The sequence below is a fragment of the Sceloporus occidentalis genome, unplaced genomic scaffold (assembly GCF_023333645.1).
Source record: "Sceloporus occidentalis isolate IW3139 unplaced genomic scaffold, rSceOcc1.0.p SCAF_1, whole genome shotgun sequence".
Classification (NCBI taxonomy): Eukaryota; Metazoa; Chordata; class Lepidosauria; order Squamata; family Phrynosomatidae; genus Sceloporus; species Sceloporus occidentalis.
The window spans coordinates 122,329,967-122,355,729 of NW_028316981.1; the positions used below are offsets into that span (position 1 = coordinate 122,329,967).

The 25,763-nt window shown below is 42.7% G+C and overlaps 1 protein-coding gene across 1 annotated transcript in view; it reads left to right on the plus strand.

Moving 5' to 3' along the window:
- The window catches only part of LOC149322067 (netrin-1-like), a 178,796-nt gene that overhangs the window by 145,383 nt on the left and 7,650 nt on the right, over positions 1 to 25,763 (plus strand). The window lies entirely within an intron of this gene.

Consider the following 25,763-nt stretch of genomic DNA (forward strand, 5'->3'; position numbering starts at 1 on the left):
CAACAACTCTGCTCCAGGTCCTGCAGACTCAGGGCTGTGGCCTCCTTGATAAAGTATATCCATCTAGTATGCAGTTTTATTCTCTTCTCACTGCCTTCCTCCTTTCCAAGTATTATTGTCTTTTCTAGTGATATCTGCTTTCTCATGATGTGGCTGAAGTGTGATCGTATCGCCTCAGTTTCATCACCTTGGCTTCTAAGGAGAGTTCAGGCTTGAAATTTGAACTTAGTTGCTCTGACGGTTGCCAGGCTGTAACAGGGGCCTTTAGTATTAATCCTTCTTTCTTGTCATCATCTGTATATCCATCCCTGTTTTGTTCTGGGCTTTGTGATTTTATACATTATAGGACTTTGTCTTGGTAGTGGCGGGGAAAGAAAGGAAAGAAAGAGTGGAGTAATTGGAACAGTAGGACAGAAGGAGGCAGTAGGAGAAGAAGCATTTCATTATTTCTCTCCCATCCAACCACCCCGCTCCTGCTCCTGCTCCTCCTGCTTTATTTCTTGTGGTGGGGTATGAGAGAGAAAAAGAGAGGGTCTGGCTGGAAAGGCAGCAAAAGGTGACATGAAAGTTGTGGAACAAATCAACCAAAGTTCCAGTCAGGCAGAACTTTTCACTGAGTGTCTGTTCTCACTATTATTACTTGCTATTGATGTGATGTGTTTTTAATCTTATACTGTTTAATCCTGTTTTGGCAAAAAGCGGGATAGAAATTAAAAAATATATTTTTTATTATTTATTATGCTGCTGCTATTTTTTGTCTTTTTTCTACTTTCAATCTGTGGTGCATAATAGATGTGGCACATCTATTTTTCTGAGTGGTTAGTATTTCACCTTGCTTTAAATTTTAGAAATGTAGATGATCTGGAGGTATGGTTGTTATGGTATGGTAAGACATTTACAAATCCTGTACCACTGTTTCTTTCAGGAATAGCATAACTGTACAATTGCCTTATAAACTTAGCAGTTATACTATTACCACTGGGAGTATTTATTTTGTTTAGAGGGGACATTTTTGATGGCCAAATCTAAGATGAGAATATTCCTCATATTATGGGAAGGATACTTAGGTTAAATATAATAATTTAAATTATTTCTGACTGCACTCATCCAGCTCTGAAAAAACTTAGTGTGGGCAGATGTGATTTTTGCAGCTTTTGATGGTTTTCCATTGAAATGTCTCAGTTCTATAGTAGAGTCTATGGGACATGGGGAGTAATAATTGAAACACAAATATCTTTTGCATATGTTGATATCGATTACCTTGAAAGTATGGTGTTAACATGCTTAGAAAGTTATCTTAGCGCTTGAGCCAAGGAAAGCTTCTGACATTCATGAATAGTACCTTTTTGTACTATCAGAGAGAACTGAACATTTCCTCCCAAGTATCACTTTAGCATAAATAATGCTGTTGCTCAGAAACAAGGAAAAAAGGAAGGATGGAGAACCAGATGTTGCTGGAGAGCAAGGTCTGGGCCGCCAGCCATAGGAGTAAAAGAGGACTCCAGTAATGGACCCAGAGAATGAGTAACAGAATGGATGAAGGATGAAGCTAATGACAAAAGGAGGTGGGGGATTGAGAGCTGGTGGTTTCCCTTATTATATACATTGCCAGGCAGCTGATACTCTTTAGGATATAACAGGGGAGAGAAAGAAAATAGCGAAGCACCTTGTGGAATCTAGGACAAACAAATGAATGGTTTCAGTGTCCCTTATCCAAAATGCTTGGGACTAGAAGTGTTTTGGATTTTAGATTTTTTTTGGATTTTGGAATAGCTGTATTTGCAAATACACACATAATGAGATACCTTGGAGATGGGACACAAATCTAAACACAGAATTTGTTTAAAATATGATTTATTTTACTTGTATACCTTGTATACATAGCCTAAGGGTAATTTTATACAATATTTTTAATAATATTGTGCATGAACCAAGGTTTGTGCTTCTTTTTGTACTTCAAACAAGAAACTCTTTTCAAGCATTCATGCTTCATTTCATGAAACAACAGGAAGCAAAAGTGTCACAATTTCTGCCACTTGTGAAAAACATTTGGTTTTTGGAATATTTCAGATTTCAGAATTCCTGATAAGGGAGACTCAACCTGTATTATGTCATACGCTTTTGTAGAATACAGAGCATCATTGGAAGCATGGAATGTCATCCTAAATTGCCGCTCATGGTTGTGGCATGATTGTAAACAGTAAGGTCAGAGGGTAATGCAAATATAGAAAATGCAAGTGGTTACAATTATAGTAAAGCTTAATTATAACCATTTGCAGAAGACTCTTGGTGATAACACAAACGTGACAGCAATGAACCCCTACAATGTGACTGTATCATTTCTGACCTCAGTTTGTCAGTTTATTCCTTTGCATAGACTGGGCTGTTTATGTTAAATAGAATTATGCTTATGTTATGTAGAATGATATTAATAGATCAAAGCATGTCTCACAGTGGAAAATGGACAGGCAAATGGCTCCTTGGTGATGTAGATGACGTTACTGGATCCTGCAACAGTGTTGCCTGTACAGATAAGAGCACTAAGCTGGTATCTGGATTTGTTCTAGGGTCTGATTCCTGTGTCTGTCTCTCTGTCATCTGCCCTGTTGTTGTTGATGAGTTCACTGATATTCTCCACAATCAAGGACAACCCTTCCTTCTAGGTTCTGTGTCAAAAAGGAATCCAAAATGGACTGTAGTTCATTGAAGATATGCTGAAGTGGTTTCAGCTGGGAGCTGTATAAATAACAGCATGTGGTGTTCTTTTGGGTTTGCCCTGTAGTGGTTCGGTTCTGGGTAGCAACCTGGCCTTTTTGATTTGTTCCCCCCCCCCACTTCACTGGGTAGATACTGTATCCTAAGGAACACCTAAAACAAATCTTTCAGTTGTGAGTGTGCCTGATGAAGCTGAACAAATATGGTTGTGGTTGTGTTTGGCCATAGGCACAGGGTCGGCTCTAGGTATTTGGCCACCCTAGGCGAGAAATATTTTGCCACCCCCTGTCGCCCCTCATAATTATTTTGACCCCTTGATTTCTACTGTTTTGTTTGTTAAAGCTAAACATGACATAGGATACAGGGCAGCTGTGCGCCCCCCCCCCATCCCCTAAGATAATGTGGTGGTGGTGATGATGATGATGATGATGATGATGATGATAAAATTTATTTGTATCCCACCCCTCTGAGAACAATCGGGGCGGCTAACAAAGTTAAAAATACAGAACATATAAAATCCCTGGTGCTCTCCCCTCCTTAAAAAAGTATTAAATCCAATGAAGAATTAAAAACAAACAAACAAAAAACATGCAAGTTAAAAACTGACCAGAAGGAACAGCATCACATCAGCAAACCATCAATGGGAGCAGAAGTATCTTATTCCCAGACGTTTTTCTGAGGCCGAGTTCTCTATTCTGGGAAGGCCTGCCAGAAGAGATTCATCTTAACAGCCTTTTTAAAGCTGTCTAAGGATGTAAGCAGACGGATCTCATCCGGCAGGCCGTTCCACAGTCTGGGGGCGACGATGGAAAATGCCCTCTGGGAGGTAGCCAAGAGCCTAGATTTTTGTGGTTGAAGTAGGCATCTCCCAGAGGAGCGGAGTGCGCGGGGAGGATTGTAGGGGAGAAGGTGGTCCCGAAGATAGTTTGGACCCAAGCCATTTAGGGCTTTAAAGGTGATAACCAACACCTTGTACTGGGTCCGGAAGCTAATGGGCAGCCAGTGGAGGGACTTTAGAACCGGGGTAATATGGTCCCTCCTGGATGTTCCAGAAATTACTCTGGCTGCCATATTCTGTACTAGTTCCAGTTTCCAGACCAAGCACGAGGGTAGCCCTATGTAGAGCGCATTACAGAAGTCTAGACGTGAGGTTACCAGCGCGTGCACAACAGTCTCAAGATCCCTTACTTCCAGAAAAGGGCGCAGCTGGCATATCAGCCAAAGCTGATAACAGGCGCTCCTGACTGTCGCATTTACCTGGTTCAACATCAGGAGCGACGAGTCAAGGAGCACCCCCAGACTGCGAACGCAGTCCTTGACGGAGAGTGTGACCCCATCCAGGACCGGAGGTTGCAACTCAATTCTTGGTTTCGGGGCCACTACCGTGAGCACTTCCATTTTGTCTGGATTCAGCTGCAATCTGTTTTTCCTCATCCAGCCCATTACTGCCCAAAGACATTCATTGATTAATAAATAGAGTAGTCACCTAAACAACTAAAAGTTCCTCTTTACTTAGTTTAAAATTTGTCGTAAGAATGCAACACAGTATTAAACGTACAAGGCAAACATTCAAAATCAAACACAAACGTTGAAACACTATTGAATGATCACTACCAAATGCAAAACACGAAAACAGACTAGTTTGTTTGTTGTAAACAGTAAACTCGAGACAACTGGTGGCTGGCGTTCCGTGTTGTGGCACCAAGGGTAAGGCAGGTGGGCGGTGAAAGGAGAGGGGGCTATTGACCCTGAGGTTACATTCAAGGCAGATGTGGAAGGTGGATGATGTACCATGTGACTGTGCCATGGACTCAGGGGGGTGCACATTTATGTTTTGACCATTGTACAAAGAAACTGTCATAAGGTAGCTTATTTTTACGTCATTTGCTGTAATGAGTTTTCACTTTAATATTGTTTAATAACACACAAAATTATACAAAAAAGCCACTCCCCCCTCCCCCGCTCCTAAATTTTGCCACCCTAGGTCACTGCTTAGTTCGCCTATATGGATGAGCTGGCCCTGCATAGGCAATAGATCTTGTGATCCCAGTAGAAGCTGAAACTACTTAGAAATTTATTTATTTTTAAATAATTTTTTATTGTTTAAAATTCAATATAATACACATTTACAGAAAAAATAAAATTACATCTTCTGAATGTCAGATTCTTCAGTAGTTACAGTCTTTACGTAGAACTCATACCTTCCTTGCTTAATTATAATTTTTTAAACTATCTCATTATATATAATATCTACATATATATCTTTTTATTGCTCTTCATAATTCACACTCCTATTGCTACCATAACCTATTATGGTCATGTACTTATTCTTCTAATTTCCAGTGTTTTATTAGAAAGTCATCTAATGTCTTCCAGTCACTAAGCTCTTCTTCTTTTCCCCTCAATATCATAGTCAGTCTGTCCATTTCTTTAAAATCGATTATTTTCTTTATCCATTCTTCTGTGTTCGGAACATTTTCATTTTTCCAGTTTTTTGCCAATAACAACCTAGCTGCCGTTACAAAATAGAGTCATCTTCCAAAATTTTCTTTCTATTGAATCTCCCATACAATTTGTCATGTTTAGTAAATAAAAACCTGGGGTCATAGGGAACCTTATTTTCAAAAATTTTTGTATCATAACATGAATTTCTTTCCAAAAATTCTTAACTTTTACACATCCCCACCACATGTGAAAATAAGAACCTCTTTCTGTCTTACATTTCCAACACTTATTGGTTCCCAGTTTATATATTTTAGCTAATTTTACGGGTGTATAGTACCATCTATTTGACACTTTCACATAGTTTTCTTTAAGGTCTTGAGCCACAGTGAATTTACTTGTTTGCTTCCAAGATTTTTCCCAATTATCAATACTAATTGTATGACCCAAGTCCTGTGCCCACTTAGTCATATTATCAGTTATATACTCTTTTTCTAATTCTCGAGATGGACAGGTTGCTTACCTGTAACGGTATTTCTTCGAGTGGTCATCTGCGAATACATACAAATGGGTTGTACTGCGCCTGCGCAGTGCCTTCGGAAACTTCTGGAATCACTAGGCAAAGTACACTTTGCAACATGTTGAAACTTTTTGGCGGTAACCCCGCCCATCCCCTATAAAACCTCCGTTCCCGCTCTTTTCCCCAGTTCCGCAATTTTCCGCCGTGTAGGCGACAAGAGAATGAGCCAATCAGAGCAGGACACTGAGGGGAGGATGGGCGGGATTTGTATGTATTCGCAGATGACCACTCGAAGAAATACCGTTACAGGTAAGCAACCTGTCCTTCTTCTTCGTGGTCTCTGCGAATCATACAAATGTGTTGAGACTGGCAAGCTGAGGTTAGAGGAGGCGGGAGTGTCATGATACCTGAATGAACCAACAATGTTAATGGCATCAATAAAAAATAACTGAACACAAGTGTGAGATTTCATTGTTTTGTTTATAAAACTTGTGGAATAAACACCCACCTCCTGAACAAGCCCATGCCAGGGCATCCAAGACACCAAACACTGAGTCTTGTGCTGTCTGCGTCTGGGACACAGTAGACAGCTGCTTAAAATCAATGTAGTCCTGATAGCAAGACAGTTTTACCAAACACCGCATCCCTTTTGGCTCTTGTGTCCAACCTGTAATGCCTAATAAAGGTTAGAGGTTGTGACCATACAGCAGCCTTGCAAATGTCATCCAAAGGGACCCCAGACAGGAAGGCAGAAGAAGCTGCTACCGCCCTTGTGGCATGGGAGCTAACCCTGGTCGGTAAGGGCTTGCCCATGAGTTCATAGGATAAGGCAATGGTACTAGATACCCATTTAGAGAGTCTCTGAGCCGACACCGGCAGTCCTTTCCTCGGTTCCGAGTAACACTGGAACAGTCTCTCGGAGCGGCTGGAGTCTCTGGTTCTGTCCAAATAAAAGGCTAGGGCCCTACGAACGTCCAAGGTATGGAGGGCCCTCTCGGTCTCGGTAGTCGGGTTCGGGGCCAGGGTAGGCAGGACAATGTCCTGGCACATGTGAAAGGAGGAAACAACCTTGGGCAAAAAGGTAATATCTGTCCTAAGAACTACCTTGTCCAAGTGGAACCTAAGGAAGGGCTGGTCACGGCGTAAGGCACAAAGTTCGCCCGCACGGCAGGCAGAAGTGATGGCCACCAAAAAGACCGTTTTCCAAGTCAAGAGTCTAATGTCTGTGGTGGCTAAAGGTTCAAACGGTCTATACTGTAAGGCCCCCAACACAGTCTCGAGGGTCCAAGCTGGGGCCGGCAAGGATACCTGAGGGTGTAAATTATTGCATCCCCTCAGAAATCCTTTAATTAGAGGGTCTTTGAAAAAGGAGGGCTTGCCCTCAAATTGGAAGAAGGAACAAATGGCCGACAGGTAACATTTAACCGACGTGAGGCAGAGGCCCGCGTCAATCAGGGACATCAGGAATTCTAGGACCAGTGGTGTCGTTACCTGGGCCGGAGAAAGGTGCCGGTCCGACAGGAACCGAAGAAATTTATTCCACTTAAGTCTATAGGATTTCCAGGTGGCTGGCTTGTGGGCCGCCAGGATGACCCTCCGTACCGAGTCTGGCAGCTGGGCTAGGGATGGATTCTCCATGCTACCAGGGGAAGGGTCTCGATGTCCGGGTGTCGGACCCGTCCTCCCTGAACTGTGAGGAGATCCGGCCTGTACTCGAGACGGAGAAAGTTGGCTCGAGAGAGGTGAAGAAGGCAAGGAAACCAGGGCTGTGCCGGCCACCACGGCGTGATCAGGATTGCGTCGGCTGCATCCGATGTCATCTTGGATACCGTCCTGGTGATCAGAGGGAAGGGGGGGAAGGTGTAAAGCGTTGCCCCCGACCGTCGGAACCCGAACGCATCTCCGAGGGAGCCGTCGTTCGGCGTCCGGGAGCAGAACTGGGGACAATGGGAATTGTACACGGTCGCAAATAGGTCTATCTGTGGGGTTCCCCATCGGGTAAAGAGTTCGTGTACCGCCTCTGGATGGAGTCTCCACTCGTGGCATGACGATGGGGACCTGCTGAGTAGGTCTGCATGAGAGTTGTGGGTGCCTGGCAAGTGTATAGCCTGAAGCAAAATGTCCCGGGCGATACACCAGTTCCATATTCGGAGCGTGATGTCTAGGAGGGTGCGTGACCTGGTACCTCCCTGTTTGTTCAGGTAGTACATCACCGTGGTGTTGTCTGTCCTGAGCTGGACGACCTTGCCCGATATTGAAGACTCTAAGGCTTTTAAGGCTTTTTCCACCGCCAAGAGTTCTAGTGCGTTGATGTGGAACGCCCTTTTGTCTAGGGACCAGATACCTTTGTCCCACAGGTCCAGAGCGTGGGCTCCCCATCCCTCTTCCGATGCGTCCGTGGTTAGCACCAATTCTGGTTGGGGCAACAAAAAGGGCATGCCGACGCAAACGTTCTGGGAGTCGAGCCACCAACGGAGGGAGTGTGCAACCGGTCTTGGGATGGTCAGTTTGCGGGATGGGGGGTCTCTTTCCAGGTCGAAGGCCGACAGGAACCATGACTGTAGGGGTCGAGAACGGAGTCTTGCCCATGGTGTGACGAATGTTGTGGATGCCATGTGACCCAAGGCTACCTGGACGTCCCTGGCTGGTACCCGCCTTTGTGCAGTGCATTTGCTGATGGCTCGGACTAGGGCATGGAAACGGTCTGGAGGTAGATATGCCGTACAGCTGTTTGAGTCGAGGACAGACCCTATGAACCTTATCTGCTTGGTGGGAAGCAGTTGGGACTTGTCGAGGTTGACCACCAGTCCCAGGTCCCGTAAGAGCTGGAGCGTCTCTGAGGTGTGTCGCTGCAGTTCTTGACGTGAAGGAGCCACGAAGAGCCAGTCGTCCAGGTACGGGAAGACCCTCATGCCGCGACGGTGCAGATGGGATATCACGGGCGCCATGCACTTGGTGAAGATACGAGGCGCTGTAGAGAGGCCGAAGGGGAGGACGTTGTATCTGTAGGCGTCCGTCCTGACGGCGAAGGCTAGAAACCTGCGGTGCGACTCCCGGATGCTGACATGGAAGTAAGCGTCCTTTAAGTCGATCGTGACAAACCACAGGTCCTGTTGTAACAGAGGCAAAATAGAAGCAAGTGTTACCATCCGAAAGCGGCGATAAGACAGGTAAGTGTTCAATTGTCTAAGATCCAGTATGGGCCTGATGCCTCCGTCAGGCTTAGGGACCGTGAAATAACGGGAGAAGAAGCATCTGGGAATGTTGATGGGATCGACAGGGGAGATGGCGCCTTTGGCGAGAAGGGTGCGTACTTCGTCGAGAAGGGTGTCTGAGGGGTGTGTGGAAAGGATAGCTCCAGTTGGTGGGAGCTCTTCAAACTCAAGGGCATAACCCCTACAGACGATGATGAGGGCCCAAGAATTGGTGGTGATCGAGGCCCAGGTGGTAGAAAAAGGCCTCAGTCTGTCAAGGAAGGAAGGGGCAGAGGAAGCGACGGAGTACGCTGCGTCCCTTCAGTTTCTTTTCTTATTTTGATCCGAATCCTGCCTCCTATAGTTCTTCTTGTATTTGGGCCCCGACCGACGGCCCGAGGAGGAAGAAGACTGGGATGGAAAGCGCTGCCTGGACTGGTCCTGGCGCTGGAAGGGCCGATCTTGTTGGTAAGGTCTTTGGCCCTGGCCATACCACTGGCGCACAGCTGTGAAGCGCTTGCGGGAAGATGACTGGGGGGAGGATGACATACCGTGCTTCTTTGCTGCGGTCCTCATCCTATATTTAAAGTTGAGCCTCTCGTCAATCTCGCGATGGAAGAGGCCATCCTCATCGAAGGGCATGTCCTCGATGGTCGTGCGGGCATTCTGGTTTAGATCCGAAGACCTTAGCCAAGCGTGTCTGCAGAGTGCTATGGCAGCAGCCATGGATTTTGCAGAACAGTCGGTGGCATGCCTGGCGGAGGTGATGAGCCAACCTCCAATCGAGTGGGCCTCGTCACGGACCTCCGAGAGGATTGCTTGGGACTCGTCAGGTAAGTCTGGTACGAGAGGGGAGATCTTTTCCATGAGCCACTGGATGTACGCACCCATGCATGCGTTATAATTGGCTATCCTCATGCCCAGAGCCGAGGAGAAGTAAGCCTTTTTGGCCAGGGCGTCAATTTTCTTGGCCTCCCTGTCCGAGGGCATCAGGGAGGCCTTCGGGGTCGACGCACGCTGGGAGCCCTCTACAATGGCTGAATTCTGTTTGGGGTGTCCAAACAGCCATGATGGAGTAGTCGGCGCGATTCTATAGAGGGACTCAACCTTTCTGTTGTTAGACGCCGTCGATGCGGGAGCCTCCCAAGAACGCCTGGCCAACTTCTCCAACAAGGGAAGGAGAGGAATTGCCGGTGGAGTAGGCAATTTGCCATGTACTCATCTTTCAATTGGGTCCGACGCCTCTTCCTCGGTCTGGGAAATCTTGATGTCCAGAGCATTGCCCATTTTGATGACGTGCTCTGCGAAGGTCCGGACGTCGTCGGACGGCGAGACTGCACCGGGCTGGGCAAAATCCTGGTTGATAGATTGGTAGTCGTCGTCTCGGGAAGACAGTGAGTCACCTCTGGGACGGTAATGAGCCCGGGATGGTGCCTCTTCGTCAGATTCGAGGTCCACGACGTCTGGCTCAGTGGAAGCTTCTACGCGACGGGGTGAAAACGCTGACGCCCTAGAAGGCCTGGAGGAGGCTCTTGGCCTGGGTCTTTGAACCCGAGGTTCGAAGAGGGAGTCGACAGCATCTCAAGGGACTAACTTGTAGTATCTGTCCGTCTCGTTGTCATAATAGTACTCCGGCTCCGGGTCTCGGGATGGCGACGGTGAAGCAACACGGCGCGTGTGAGTTGGCATTGGAGTAATGGAACGACGATCCTGTCTGGAACTAGAGGGAGAGGCAGGCTCCGAGAGCAGTTGAACAACATCCTCCGACGTATGGCGAAAGGTGGGAAGAGGCCGGGACCGTGACGGCAAATCCAAGCGCCGATCAGGGCGGTTGTCGTCGGTCTCGGAAGCCTTGGAGACCAAACTCCTTGCAGATCTAGCTGCCAGGCGAGGGTCTGATGGTCGATGATCGGCGCTCGACGGCCTACGGTCGGTATCCGAACGCCCATGGTCGAAGTCCGAGCGGTCTTGGGGCACCTCCCTCTGATGGATCACTAGGGGGTCCCAGTCATCGGAATGGCGTCGCTTCGACGGAGAGTGGTCCCCCTCCAATGAAGAAGCGCGGGGCCTCTTGGATGATGAAGGAGTCCCCGTCTTCATTGGTGACTTGCCGGAGCCCGACGGCGTCAAGGTCTTGGTGGTCGAGGGCCTCGAAGCGGAACCCGACTTCGAAGTGGAAGAAGTGGGTGCCTTCGGGACAGAGGATCTCGAGGCAGAGCCCTTATGGGAGCTCAAGTCCTTGTCGACAACACGGCTCTCCTTGGAGCCTTTCTTGTGTTTTTTGTCCTTTTTCGGGGGCCGAGGGACCTCCTCCTACGGACCCTGATCCGGAGGGGCCTGAATGGTAGGGGCGTCCACAGCGAGAGTCAACGGGTCAGCGGGAAGCGGCTGAGTTGGAGCCTCGGCGAGGGTTGGCAAGGGGGTCGCGGTAGAGGAAGAAGCCCCCACAGACGACATTGCCCCCGTGGTAAAGACCTTAGTATATATTGCGGCCTTCAGCCTGGTCTCCCGATTTTTCCTCGCTTGGGGGGTTAGAGACTTGCACAAGGCGCAGGAAGCTGGGACGTGAGTCTCCCCCAGGCACAAAAGGCAGGACGAATGGGGATGTTGGCCGGGAATCTTACCCCCACACACGGAGCACTTCTTGAAGGGCACCGATGGCATGGTCCAAAGAGCGAAGTCAGACGGTCCAGGTTGGCAACAAGCAAGGAAAGACAAGCTGAGGAAGAGGCAAGCGCGAAGTCAAACAGTCCGGGGTCTAAAGCCAAAATCAGTTCAAGGGCAAGGCAGAGAAGAGTCAAAAAACGGTCCGAGGTCAAATTTTCCAGTGATTCCTAACTGAGATAGAGAGCGAAGATCCTAATGGCAGCTAACGCGGCGGAAAAAAGGAACTGGGGAAAAGCGCGGGAACGGAGCTTTTATAGGGGATGGGCGGGGTTACCGCCAAAAAGTTTCAACATGTTGCAAAGTGTACTTTGCCTAGTGATTCCAGAAGTTTCCGAAGGCACTGCGCAGGCGCAGTACAACCCATTTGTATGATTCGCAGAGACCACGAAGAAGAAATCAGTATTTTATATATTTTTGCTATTTTTCCCTTTTCTTTATCCCAAATTATCAATTTCGTTCTCTCTTCTTTCGAAGCCTTCCTTAGAATTATCCTGTTTGAATTTGGATCTTATTTGCCAATATGTAAACCACTGTATATTTTTCCCCTCTCGTTCTAATTCTTCCTTAGATTTTATGTCCACCTTACCTAAATCATTTGTTTTTAACAGATCTTTATATCTTATCCAATCTTTATCATTTCCCCATCTCCTAAGAAAGGCCTCTTGTGGTGACACCCACATTGAGATCTTTTGATAATACCTCTTTTTTATTATGTTCCAAATTTTTAACAAAGGCTTACGGATTGCGTGATGGGTAAAGTCAATATTAACTCCTTGTTTCTGGTACCATAAGTACGCGTGCCACCCGAATCTCATATTACAAGATTCGATACTTAATAGTTTCCTGTCCTCTACCTTAATCCAGTCCAACACCCATACAAGCCCACAGGCCCCAAAATAAGTTTTTAAATCGGGAAGTGCACATCCGCCCTTTGAGTTGTCTTTCTTTAATATTTGATTTTTAATTCTTGCCCTTTTTCCCTTCCACAAAAAATCTTTTATATCCTTGTTCCATTCTTGAAAGACTTTCTCATTAACAATTATAGGCAAATTTTGGTATAAAAATATTATTTTTGGGAGAATGTTCATTTTAATAATCGCAACTCTGCCTAATAAAGATACCTCCATATGATTCCATCTCTGCATGTCCTTTTTAATTTGAGCCCATGTTTTTTTATAATTATTTTCAAACAATTCAATATTTTTATTCGCAGTCCAAATACCCAAGTATTTTAACTTCTTTACCACCTTAATTCCTGATTTTTCGGATAATTTTTGTTCTTCCTCAATTTTCATGTTCTTTGTAATCATTAAAGATTTTTCTTTGTTCATTTTGATTCCAGATAAGCTCCCAAAGTCATTTATTTCAGATAAGATATTTTCTATGGTTCTTTTTGGATCTTCAGCAATTATCACTATGTCGTCTGCGTAAGCGCGAAGCTTATGTTCAAACCCTTTAATTTTAACACCCTTTATCCTTGTGTTATCTCTAATAGCATTATTAAGAACTTCAAGGGTTGTTATAAACAACAATGGTGACAGCGGACATCCCTGTTTTGTCCCTTTCTCTACTCCTATGTAATCAGTTTTTTGTCCGTTTATAATTAATTGCACTTTTTGATTTGAATACAATTGAGATATGTTTGCCATGCTGTTTGTCCCTAGACCCATATTTTTAGCACTTGTAACTTAAATTCCCAACATATACTATCAAAAGCCTTTTCGGCATCGACGAATATGAGTGCCATTTCTTTATCTTTATGTATAGTAGAGTATTCTATCGTATTTATTATTGTTCTTATATTATGCCGTAAATATCTTCCTGGTAAAAAACCATTCTGATCTTTATTCACAATTTCTACTAAGATCTTTTTCCACCTATTCGCAATTATCCCCGTAAAGATTTTATAATCAAGGTTAAGTAAAGCTATAGGCCTATAATTTGCCATTATCATATTATCTTTGCCCTCCTTTGGGATTAACGATACATTTGCTGTCTCCCATGAAACTGGTAAGCCTTCAACTGGAACCTTATTAAAAACTTGAAGTAAGCAGTTTGCAATTTCCCCTTGAAAAGTCTTGTAGAAAAGAGAGGAAAAGCTATCTGGCCCTGGTGATTTACCATCCTTGAGAGCATTTATTTCTTGACTAATTTCCTCCAATTGTATCGGATTTTCCAAGCTATCCCTTTGTTCTTTTGTCAATTTTCTGATCGTCTTTTTTTCTAAATATTCGTTAATTTTGGTTTTCAATTCACTGTCGTTAGTACTACTTTTATATAGCTCCATATAAAATTTTTGAAAGGCCATCTTAATTTCCTCTTGATTAGTTATAATTTTATCACCTAATTTTATTTTACTTATCCTCTTCTTGTCTTTTTCTTTCTTTAGCCATCTGCCTGGTTTATTTGCACCGTCAAAGTATCTTTGCCTTATAAATTTTAAATTTCTTGCTAATTCTTCTGTATTTTTTTGTTGTAATTTCTGTTTTTGCAGTATATATCGTTTTCTTATTTTTTCATTATCATTATTTTTCATGATCAATTCTTCTAATGCCTTCAATTCTTGTGTGTCCTTTTTGTCTTTTTCTTGCTTTTGTCGTTTTATCTCCGATCCTCTCTTTATTAATAAGCCTTGTGTTACTGACTTAAATGCGTCCCATACCGTTTTACTTTTAACCTCATTTGTCATATTTATATTAAAAAAGGACTTCATTTCTTTTTTCATATATTTCACAAATTTTTTATCTTAGATTAGACTTTCATTAACCTCCATGACCGTTGTCTTTTTTCATACTGACTTTTTAATATTATTTGGATTTGGCTATGATCTGACAAAATTCTTGGTGCCACCTCCATCCTATTGATTTTTGCAATTATGCTTTTGGAAACTAAAAATAAGTCTATTCTAGATGAAGACTTGTGTTTCAGAATAGTAAGTAAATCCTTTTTTATTTTCATAAAGATATGACCATACATTTGTTAAATCATATTCCTCCATCATCTCGAAACAAGAGTTTGGTAATTTTCCTTGATTACTTTTAATTTTTTTCTTAGACTGCCTGTCTCTTTTTGGCTTTAAGACTCCATTAAAGTCACCCACGACTATTAAATTATTCCCTTTACATTTTGTTAGATCTTGAGTTAATCTTTTGAAAAATAAGTTTTTATTTTCCAATGGCGCATATACATTAATTATCTCTATTTTTTCTGAACCTGTGTCAATCTCGATAGCTATGTATCTCCCTTCTTTATCCTTAAATATTTCTGTTGTTTCATACTTTCTGTTTACATAAACTGCTACCCCTCTTCTCCTTTTTTTCCCCTCTGAAGAATAATTTTTTTTCCTAGTTTTGGATTCTTCAAATACTTTATTTCATTACAACGAATCTTTGTCTCTGGAACACAAATTATGACAAAGCGATTTTTTTCTAAATAGTGAAATATTTCTCGTCTTTTATAGTTTTTATTCAGTCCTTTAACATTAAATGATCCAATTTTAATTTCATTCATCATAGCTGATTCTTACTCCAAATCCTCATCTAAATTTATTTCCCCTTCTTCAGAAATTTCTCCTATCACACTCTGTTTGTCTAAGTCAAGAATTATTATCTCTTCTTCTTTGTTTAACTTCTCCTGTGTCTGCAATTCTTCTTCCTGATTTTTTTCCTCTACACCATTTTTCCTTTCTCTTGCCTCCTCTTTTCTTATTTGAAATAATAACTTTTTATAAAATTCCTTTGCCCTATCTATGGTATTTATTTTGTATTTTTTCTGTCTGTATGTAATCATAATCCCTTCCACTTTTTCCCATCTGTACCTAATCTCTTTTTTTGTAACAACTGGGTTAGAAACCTGTACTCTTGCTGTTTCTTTAAGACATAAGCAGGAATGTCTCTAAAAATTTCAATTTGTTTTCCCTCTATTACTAACATTTCCTCATAACTTCTCTGACATAGTTTTTCTCGAATCCTGATATTTGTAAAACAAATCGCCACATCTCTAGGCAAGTTTCTTTCTCTAGCAAATGTAGAATTTATTCTGAATTTTTTTTCTGTTTGACTGTCCAGCGTTTCTTCTGTTATGTCCATATATCTTGCTAATATAGGTATTAAATTGTCCAATAATTGTTCATTCTCTTTTTCTGGAAGACCTCTAATTTTAGCACTTCTTTCTCTATATCTGATTTCCTGCATTAAAATATTACGTCTGTCCAATTCTCTTTCTCTGTTTATTTTTTCTGTTCTTTCCTCCAATTCTTTAGCTTTCTCCGTAACTTCCTTTACTTCAACTCTTATTTCCTTTATTTCTTTAGATATTTTGTCAATTTTCTTTGCTAAACCTTCCATCTCTCTGTGCATATCAACTCTTATATCATCTCTTGTTTCTTTGAGTTCTTGTCTACTTTGCACCTTAAATTCTCTCAATTCCTTCAATATTGTCATTGTTATGTCTGTTTGTTTGTTTGGCATTTCTATAGAACCTCTCCTGGAATTTGAGTAAATTTTTGTTTGAAAAAATCCTTGCATTTGTAACTGGACTTTAGATCTCGTACCCGTGGCCATTACACTCTTTCTTCCCTCCCCTGAGAAAATACTTAGAAATTTATAGTGATCAGTGAGTTTCTAATATAAGGGGGTATTTAAGTAATAATATAGTAATACTGTAGTGTTCAAGAAATGCCACAAAACTCATTGTTTTCAGGAGAGTAGTCATGTTAGCGTGTTTCTGCAAAAAGACCAGAGAAGACTGGATATTTTAAAGATTGCCTAGGGATACATTGCTTCCTGAATCCACTTCTGCAACTAGGTTATAGGCCCCATAGAGCCAATTGCCTTTCCCTGAGAACAATAGATGCACTGTCACAACTGAATATTTATTTAGATTCTCACTGGCTGCAGCTTCTCTGATTTAATGGAAGCACAACAATCTACACCACTTGAGACACTATTGTACCATTGTGTGCATATGAGAAGTCTGACCTTCTCAGTCATTGTTATCATTAATACGATTCAGGGATCTGCAGATGCTTGGGGTCAAATGTGAAACACTTGTCATTAAAACAAAGTTTGCCCTTTGCCAATGTTTATTTCTATCCAGATTGAGAATATCTTGCCCAAATTGCACATGTCTTTTCATCTTTGACAACTGGTCTATGGATGGACAGGATAATCCCTTCCTTAGTCTTCCTCCATTATAGTAAGGAGACCAATCCTGGCCATGTTGCATTGTTGTCCTAGTAGAATATTGTTGAACGTAGCTTCAAACTGTGGTGTTAGTCAGTCTGTCAGTAGGCAACATGTAGTTCTTTCAGGATGAGTATATGCAAACACCCATGACATTTTAAGCCAACCCCGTCTGCTACATCTTTTTCATACAAGGGCATTCCTGACAGCAACTGAAATTTTTCTGTTCAGAGGCACTACTGTTTTTGTTCTGTATTCAGGCAACTTTTTACAAATTCATAGGACCAAAAATGCTCCAAAGGAAAGGGAAAGAAAAAAAGGCCCTACTTTAATACACACATCTCCTCCCACTTCACCAAACCATGGCTACCTGCCCACCGTTGCGTGAGGAGGGGGGGGAGGAATCCAGCAGTCATTTGCAGAGATGAACCCTTGAATAATTTATCACCCTTTTCCCATGGAAGGACAGTGTGCAGACTGTGCATGTCTGTTTGACACTTAGTGAGAAAGTACTGTTGTTAGTTCCTTTGCCAATCTCCTATTGTGAGAGTCAGATGCAAAAGCTTGTTGTTTAGTCTTGCTTTTAACAACAAACAAACAAACAAACACCAAAACAAAAAGCAAATGTGTTTCTGAAGTTTAAATGAGAAAGACCCTCCTCCCTTTCTTCCACAATAAATATTTATCACTAGGGCTTTACAGAAGAGTCACAAGTCTATGAACCAACAGTGACTAATAGGCTGTGCAGACCATCCCTAAGGGGTGGCCTGCAGCTGCCTCCATCTTTCCCATATCGAGCCCGTGGCAATTGCATGCTGTGGCCCCGATCTGGCCTTTTCCAGGGCACAAAAAGGAGCTGCAAAAAGTGGCTCCTTTTTGCACCCTAGAAAGGGCACCGTAGCTGCTATCATGCGGCTTTGACGCTGTACCAGAGAAGTGCTGTGATGCCGCACGCCATGTGGAGCGGCACATGGCATCACGCCGCCATGGGGGCAGAGTCAGAACATGTGTCGTATGGATGCCGTGCCCTGACCCCGCCCCCAGGCCAACCTTAATGGCCGGTCTGCACAGCCCCTAAGATTAAGCAGCTATACTAAAAGGTTAAATACAGGTATGCAGAATACAAAACCTATTTATACTGCAAAATAGGCAGCCAGTTGAAATTTTAGATAATGGCAATCAAATGGGTGCATGAAACAACCCAAAGCCAACTGCTGTATAAGCTCAAAGGAACAAAACAGGCACAAGTCTTTCACATATGATTGCAAGAGAAACTACTACACTGATTACCATGGGCTAATAGCATGGTAGCTTCTTACAACCATGCCTTTAGATGAAGGCAGCACAGTGTTCAAAACAGTCCAGCTGTGAAGAAAGTGTAGAGTAGCTTACACAGAAGGACAATAAAGACTTTTTTTTATGGACTCCTCAGCAGGAAGCCAATTAGGAGACTGTTTGCCTCAACTTTATGGGATGATAGCAGCTCTGAATATCCTAAAAGGACTTAATTAGATTGTACATGGTTACTTCCCTTGTATGCTAAGTTGGGGTGCTCTCATATGGACAACCAGCCTCTATAGTGTTTCTACCATCTTTGTAATTTGTTGATTCAAAGGGATGAGAGTCTTCTTTTTTAAAGGAAAACTCCTGCATTTATTTATATATAATTTTTTAAAAACTCTAAAGTATTTTCAGTTTTATTCTATATTAAGTTGAATAATGTCAACTTTAAAGGGAATTTAATTTCAATCACCTTTATTTAGAATTTTTTTTGAGAGGGGTTGTTAGCGTGAGAATTGAATTAATAAGTATTGGCTTTTGGTTAACTCCAGCAGGCCTGCAGGAAGGAATGAGCTAGTAGATATTGGCAGTCTGTGAGGTGTTGTATGTCTTTGAGATGCTGTATGTTTAGGGATATAACAGTAGCACATTCCTGCGTCACAGGAAGCTAAGTGGGAAGACTTGAAGTGAGACATTAGAGAGGGAAATACACTCTTCTGATCCATGGAAGAGTGATATCTGTATCCTAGTGGTTTGTGCATATCTGTCTATATGTGAAATCCTAGTCATGCAGAGATGGAAAATGTGGCTCTTCAGGGGTTGCTGGACTGCAGTTCCCATCTTTTCTCACCACTAGCTATGCTGGGTAGGACTGAGAAGAGCTCAAGCACACTGTCACCAGTGCAACATGTGGGCGTATAAAAAGAGAGCTGCAAACATTAAAGTTGTTTGTTGTTTGGGCAGGGGTAAAAATTTGTAGCCTAGATATGGTTTTAAAGGCAGAGAGTCAAATCATATCCAAAGTCTTACCTCAAAACCTTTTAGACTTAGTGCTTGAAAAGGATCTGGCCTCTATTTCTGTGCAGGGTGCCATTTGTGTCAGATTGGGCAGATAATTTGGACCAGGGTTGTTTATAATACTTGCTGCAGCCACATATTCTGTCTTTTGAAATTCTCAGTTTCTCATCTTGTTTGCAGTGTGGTACCATTACATAGTGATCCAGTTTTCTTTATTTATGAGTTGTGCTGAACATAATTTGTTGTGGTGGTCAGTTCATGCTAGCCTGCTTTCCCTTACAGACACTGAGGGATGCAAGTATTGAGGGCTCATTATGCAGCTGCACAACTGCATGATCATTTTCATCATTTACAGACATACAACACCCTGCATAAACTTATACTATTTTAAAAATGTTCTGCAGTGTACTGCTTGTCAGTACACGCATGCCTTCATGACTGTTGGTAACTTATGTGGCAAGGAGAAGGTACAAACTTAGAACTGTAGCAAACTAATGTTGGCACACACACAAACTTAATTTTAGAAATTCTACAAGTTAAAGTGGAAAGCCGGCAGAGTGAAAGAGAGTGCTAAGCAAAGCCATAGTCTAATAAAGAAATTGAGGTGGGGTGTGGTGGGGGGGATCAGCTCATCCCCATTTTGCACTTGTTTCTCATACTGAGCACGTCTGATGTCTGGGCTTGTGGGAGATGTGGGTGAATTCATAAGTAGGCATGTAAAAGAAGCTAAAGCAGCTGTAACACAGTTGGATGAAATGTGGCACAACACAGAGATACCTTTTTGCTTCCAGGTAAATACAGCAGGTGAGATGTCATTTGCCATGTAAAAGGGAAAGCAAATCATTTGAGCCTGGCAAGGCATATGGAGTGGCACACCTAGCCTGGGGAAGGCCAAAAATAATTTTCTAAAAAAGCTTTCTCTGCATCCTGGACTGTTTAGTCTCTTAATTCTGATACACTGTTCATACCATTTCTTCCACTTCTGCTTCCTCCTCCCACTGTGTGCACACACATATCCCTATCTTCCTTTCTAGGTACCAAATGGAATGCCAGCATTTCAGGCAAAGACACAATACGATCTTCCTCGCCTTTATAAAACCAAAACTGGGCTTTGACTAGACTACTTGAGTGACAGAGGCCCCTCTCATTCTAGGTATTATCTAGGAATAACTTCTGCTTTCTCACCAGTCAATACTTACATTTATTAAAGAGGAGTTGGTTGGGATGTGTGTATGTGGGGGAGGGGAGATGTGGGGAAGGGGGGTCCTATCCCAAAAGGTGAGATCATCCTGCCTGCTGTAGCTTTCTTTGGAAAAATCCTTCTTTCATGGAGACTGGTTAGTCATTCTCTTTGTTGAAAGGCACCTTGGCAGCTGCACATGGAAAAATAAAAATATGTTTTCATAAGACTTTTTTTTAAAAAGAGTATTCCACATAGAAACCCAAAACTCCTGAGGATAAAGCTGAAGAGGGAGAGGAAACACATGGTGTTCTAATAGTTATTCCTCCAAATATATTAATATGGTGCAACCATATTTCCCAGAGTGGCAGTCAACTGTGACAGGTTCCTGGGTGTAACAGGATCCATGTGCAGTGTATGAGTAGCTGTGTGATAAAGGGAAGTCATGAGAAAACATGTCCTGGTAGGGTGGCCATAAAACTTCTTGGGGGGAAATGAATTAAAAACTGCAAAGAAGGAAAGTGACTGGACGGGTCACACCCTTTGCAAAAAGCAGAGATTAAACCTCATAAATCTTCAATATTAAATTCAAATGAAACAGGTAAACCCCATAAGCCTTCTAGCCCCAGTTCAAAAATAAGATTTTAATAATGACAAACTTTGCTCTGGAGAGGGTTGAAACCAGAATGACCTGACCTAGGCTTAGATAGTTTATAACAATGTGAAACTATAGCAAACACATTTGTTCTGAGTCTGCAGACATCTGGAGGAGATGGGAAGGAAAGGAACTCCAAATGACTTTATTGATTTCCCCTGTTCCCCAAGCTTCGGTTTAGTTTGATAAAGCAGAATTCCTAGAATTTTTTGGGAAGGCCTGCCTTGTAATTAAATATCTGGGATGATCAAGATCAGATATATTGGAAACAATGGTCAAGGTGATTACCAGTTCAGCTATCTTGTATCCAAGCAGTAGTCATTTAGAAAGGTAAAGGATTTTGTAACACCTTTGTAATTTACCTCACCAGTGTTACAAAATCGGGCATGACTATAGTATTTCAAGGCTCTTAATCATACATATGGGACTTTTTGTTGAGCAGTTGAGTGAAATCTTATGGTGCCTATGAGTAAGCTCCATTGAATTCAATGGACATTATTCCCTGCTAATAACCATGCAGAATGGCAGTCACAAATAATACTTAGTGTCTTGCTTCAGATTGTGACACCCCCCCCCCATATTGCTACAATTTTTCAGCTGCCTAAAGGATGACATTGCCATCTGGTGGCTGGTTACTAGCACACTGGAGAACATAGCCTTGGCCCTACTCTCCATTGTGTCTCGAGAGGCTATGCTTCTGTCCTCAGCAGCTCACTTCAGAGCCTTTTAATGAGAACCAAGGCTGGCAGAGATATAGCTAAGCCAATGCCCACAGGATGGTAAGTAAAGTTTTGATAGAAAGACTTGTCTGTTCCTTTATTGATACAGAATAGAGACCTTTCTACTTCCTCGCACACACATATATGTACACACACAATATGTGCCAAAATTGTTCAAGCTCTCCATCAGCTAACCCATTCTCAGAAGCCAGTAGGGCTTGGGCCTGGATAAATTAGTGTGTGTAGGATGTGTGTGTTTAAACTAATTTCAGAAAAAAGATAACCCCTGCCCTTGCTGACTTGGCCTTCTCTTCTCTGCTTAGCAAAGTTTACAGACATTAGATGCTGCTGGTTCTTTTAATTGGCCAGTCAGGATGAAGAAGAGCCCATGGCAGCCTGGGGACCCCTGCCCTTGGCTGCTCACAGACTCCAAGCTGTGCATGCCTAAGATATTTTTAGCCAGGAGCTGGACACATGCCACATCATGTCGGAAATGAGTGTCATCAGGGGCTGTAGCAGTAACAAGCTCAATGTGAAAGCTGTGACTCAATTTATTTTGTTCTCTCCCTCAGGGGGTACATTGCCAGAGCACAGCAGGCTTGTAGAGCTGCCTATGTGGCACCTGCTGCTTGTTTCATCTGCTTGCCCCCCTCTCCCCAGTTACCAATCCCGATCACTTTGCCCATCATGTTCTTCCTGTGCCAGGGCTCAAGCTAATCCACTTTGCCTGTGAGCATTTGGCTGGGAGGGGGGCTTTGTGGCTCACAGCACAAGCTCAGCAATGAATGGAACAGAGATGCTGCCTCTGGTGGAATTTTCCCTCCTTCCCTGCTGCGAGAGGTTACCAACCCTGTTAACCAGCTGGCTTGTCAGTTCTTTCCTTTAGGCCAATGTTGATTTGATCTCCTTTTAGTCTGGCAAGCAGGCAGGCAAGCAGTGGGAGGATGTGCCAGCAGCTGTTGGAGTTGTCTGTATTGCACACATCAAGGGGAGGAGGAAGGAGGAAAACCCAGCAGAACATAAAGAAAATTGTGCTGATTCTAACTATAGTCAGACTGTCTTTCCCCCCTTGTAATATTACACTTTTAAATTAACCAAGAAACCATTGCTGCCAAGCTTGACCAGACAAGCCCTCCACATTTTGTGCAAAGCAGCTTCCCAGTGTAGGATCAACAACCTGAAAAGTCATGCAAACATAAATAAAATTCAGTGCCATCTATTGTAATCTGGGACAAGTAATCTTACACCAAAGCAATAGTTAATGGCTGAACTTTCACAAGGAGATCTGTCAAGCAGCTCAGCAATACAGCATTCAGTGCCCAGATTTTGATAGGGTTTGCTAGAAAGGATAGGATGAAGGTACTGAACAGAACAGATGACTTGCATGTGGGAAGACACTCCTTGCTCCCATTTAAAATGAAAGTCAATTCTCCTAGTGTCATACAGTTCCCTGAAGTGATGATATGAAATGGTTTGGATTATACTCAGTTTTCCTGGCTGGCAGTTTTTCTCTTAATATGTACTGAACAGCCTAGGAGACCAGTTCACTGCTCAGCGGGTGCTGCTGTCAATTAAAAAAACAGAACAAAAGTCCATGCAAAGTCCATCTGAATTTGAATCAGATAAAGTGAAGATGATAAAGCACACTTCTCAACTATCAAGCAACATTAATGAGCTCTGAAAAACCTAAGGTTAGGTGATAGGACTTGTAAGAAATGTTTGATACCTGTTGATTTTTAGCAACTAACTTTTGGTTCCTTCCTCCATTCTTGAGGGGATCATAGGAGACAAGACAACTTTTTCAATGTAGGGCTTTCCTAAATAGGTCTTTCTGGGGACTCAGTTAAATCAAGAGTAACCCTTTAGGATGCCGAGTTTGCACAGCCCCTGTTGATGAAAATTTACTACTATGACTGCTAATAATTTTAATTTTAAAATTAATAAAAAACCAGAAACCATAGTTGTTTCATGTAGAACTATGAAAGGTTTCTACTCAGCAATATCCACATTGGAATTCTAAGTTGGACAGTTTTTCTTACCCTTGGCATCTTTAGATAGATTATTTAACGAGTCTGATGGAATGTACTGTTCTGAAATTTGTGATCAATTCATAGAAAGGCATTTCATAATGTTAAAAATGTTTTAAAAAATCCTAACTAGCTGCTGCTGGGGATGAGGTAGTGGATAGAATGGCCTATTCATCTCACCCAATCTGACATGTCTTGCATTTTTATGAGCTGTAGTTGGTTGAAACGTGAGGCCTCTGCTGTGTGCAAATGCATTGCAGCAAAATTCTTTTCACATACTGTTCCTCCCTCCCCCCCATGCCAAAAAAAAAAAAAAAAAAAAAACCCAAACAGTGGGGCAAAGTTCTGGGTAGGTTTTTGTTTCCTCTCCCACCCCTTTGCTCAAAATGACAAAATGAAAGGGCTGCCTTTTGTTACCATGGCCACCCTTCATGACTTCAACCAAACAAGACCCTGATTTCCTTCATATTTTGTTTTCCTTTTTTTGAAAAAAAGTTCACATTGAGCCTCAAATCCCTAGGTAAGGAAAACATGGAAACGGTTACCATCATAGTCAGGTCTGGAATGTGGGACACTAGCACAGACCACAGAGGTCACATGCCCAGCAGGAAAGAGAAGGGAAAGTTGGACAGGTCCCTGTCCCCTCAGGGGAAGGAGATGGAGCAACAACTCCCAAATGTCAAGTGCCAGTGACTAGAATAGAAGGAATTACAGGAAAAAGCTTCTGAGGGGTTACACAAAGAATTTACATATAAGAAACAATGTATTGTGCCCAAATGGCAACCCCCTCACTAAGAAAACAGGATAACCGCTGCCTTCCCCACCCCCACATACACCCCAATAATAAAAAGTTAATCCATCTTGAATCCAAATTATTGTCATCCCTGCCTGAGGGCCACCAGCCAGTCTCTCTCCCTGATCTAGCTCACAGGGTTGTTGTGAAGAAAAGGTGGGGAAGAAAAGAGCCTTGTAAACTGCTTGAAGCTCACTGTAGGAAAGATGAGATGCAAATATAGCCAATAATAATACTAGTAATGGTATGAAACTGAATCTGAACTTAATACGTGTAATGTATCCTAAAGTAAGGACTATTTTTCTTTCTTAAAACTGAATCCATGGTCTTCTACCAAGCACAGTACACTGAAGACTGATTTGCTGTTAGGCAAATACAGTTCCTGCAGCTCCCTGTGGCAACTAGCCCTTCAGTATGGGAAAGGACTCCAAAGGGCTGGCCCCTCCTCCCATTTGCAGATTAGATAAGTATTTGGTTAGACTCCAATGCCGCTGTAATGTTTTGAGGAGTGCTAGAGCCTACAAAATGGCCATACAGAGCTTTCTATTTTGACCCTATCACATTGCTGGGCAAGTCACCAAAACATTTTTGTTTCACCAAGCTGTTAATGGTTTTAACTGCTAATCTTTTTTAAAAAATGCTGTTAAGTGATTCATTTTTAAGATTGTTGTTTGTCTTTATTGTATTCAGCAGTACAGGTTGGTCACTACTTTCCTCAGGCTCAGGCTACTCCCAATCACCCTATTTCTGTCTGCTTTCTAACCTAAAGCCAGTCCAGTCCATGGAGTGGCACTGCCACCCTTCAAAGAGAATCAAATATGATGGTATGGAAGCCTACTGAGCCAATGTAACAGACTATTCTTCAGTTTCTTGTTGTGTCCTTCAAGTTGTTTCTGACTTATGATGACCCTAAAGGGGATCTATCACAAGATTCTCTTGGTGAGATCGGTTCAGAGGCAGTTTGCTTTTGCATTCTTCTGAGGTTGGGAGCATCTGACTTGCCCAAGGTCAGCCAGTGGGTTTCTGTGGCTGAGCAGGGATTCAAACTTTGGCCTCCAGAGTTGTAGTGCAATGCTCAAACCACCACACCACACTGGCTCATTTTTCATTACTTATTAAAGACTTCCACTGCAATCTTACTACAAAGGAGGAGGAGGGAACAAAGTCAGAATTAGTTAGTACCACCTACTGTTGCCCCTGGCTTCATCTTCCATTGGCTACCCTGCTTGACAAATCCTACTGTGTATTTGTAGTTGTAAATCATCTTGAGGTACCTTTTGAGGGCCAAAAGATGTTATGTACACAATAAACAAACAAAGTGACCTCCCAATCATAGTAGATCACACTTTTCAGCACCAGGACAGGTATTG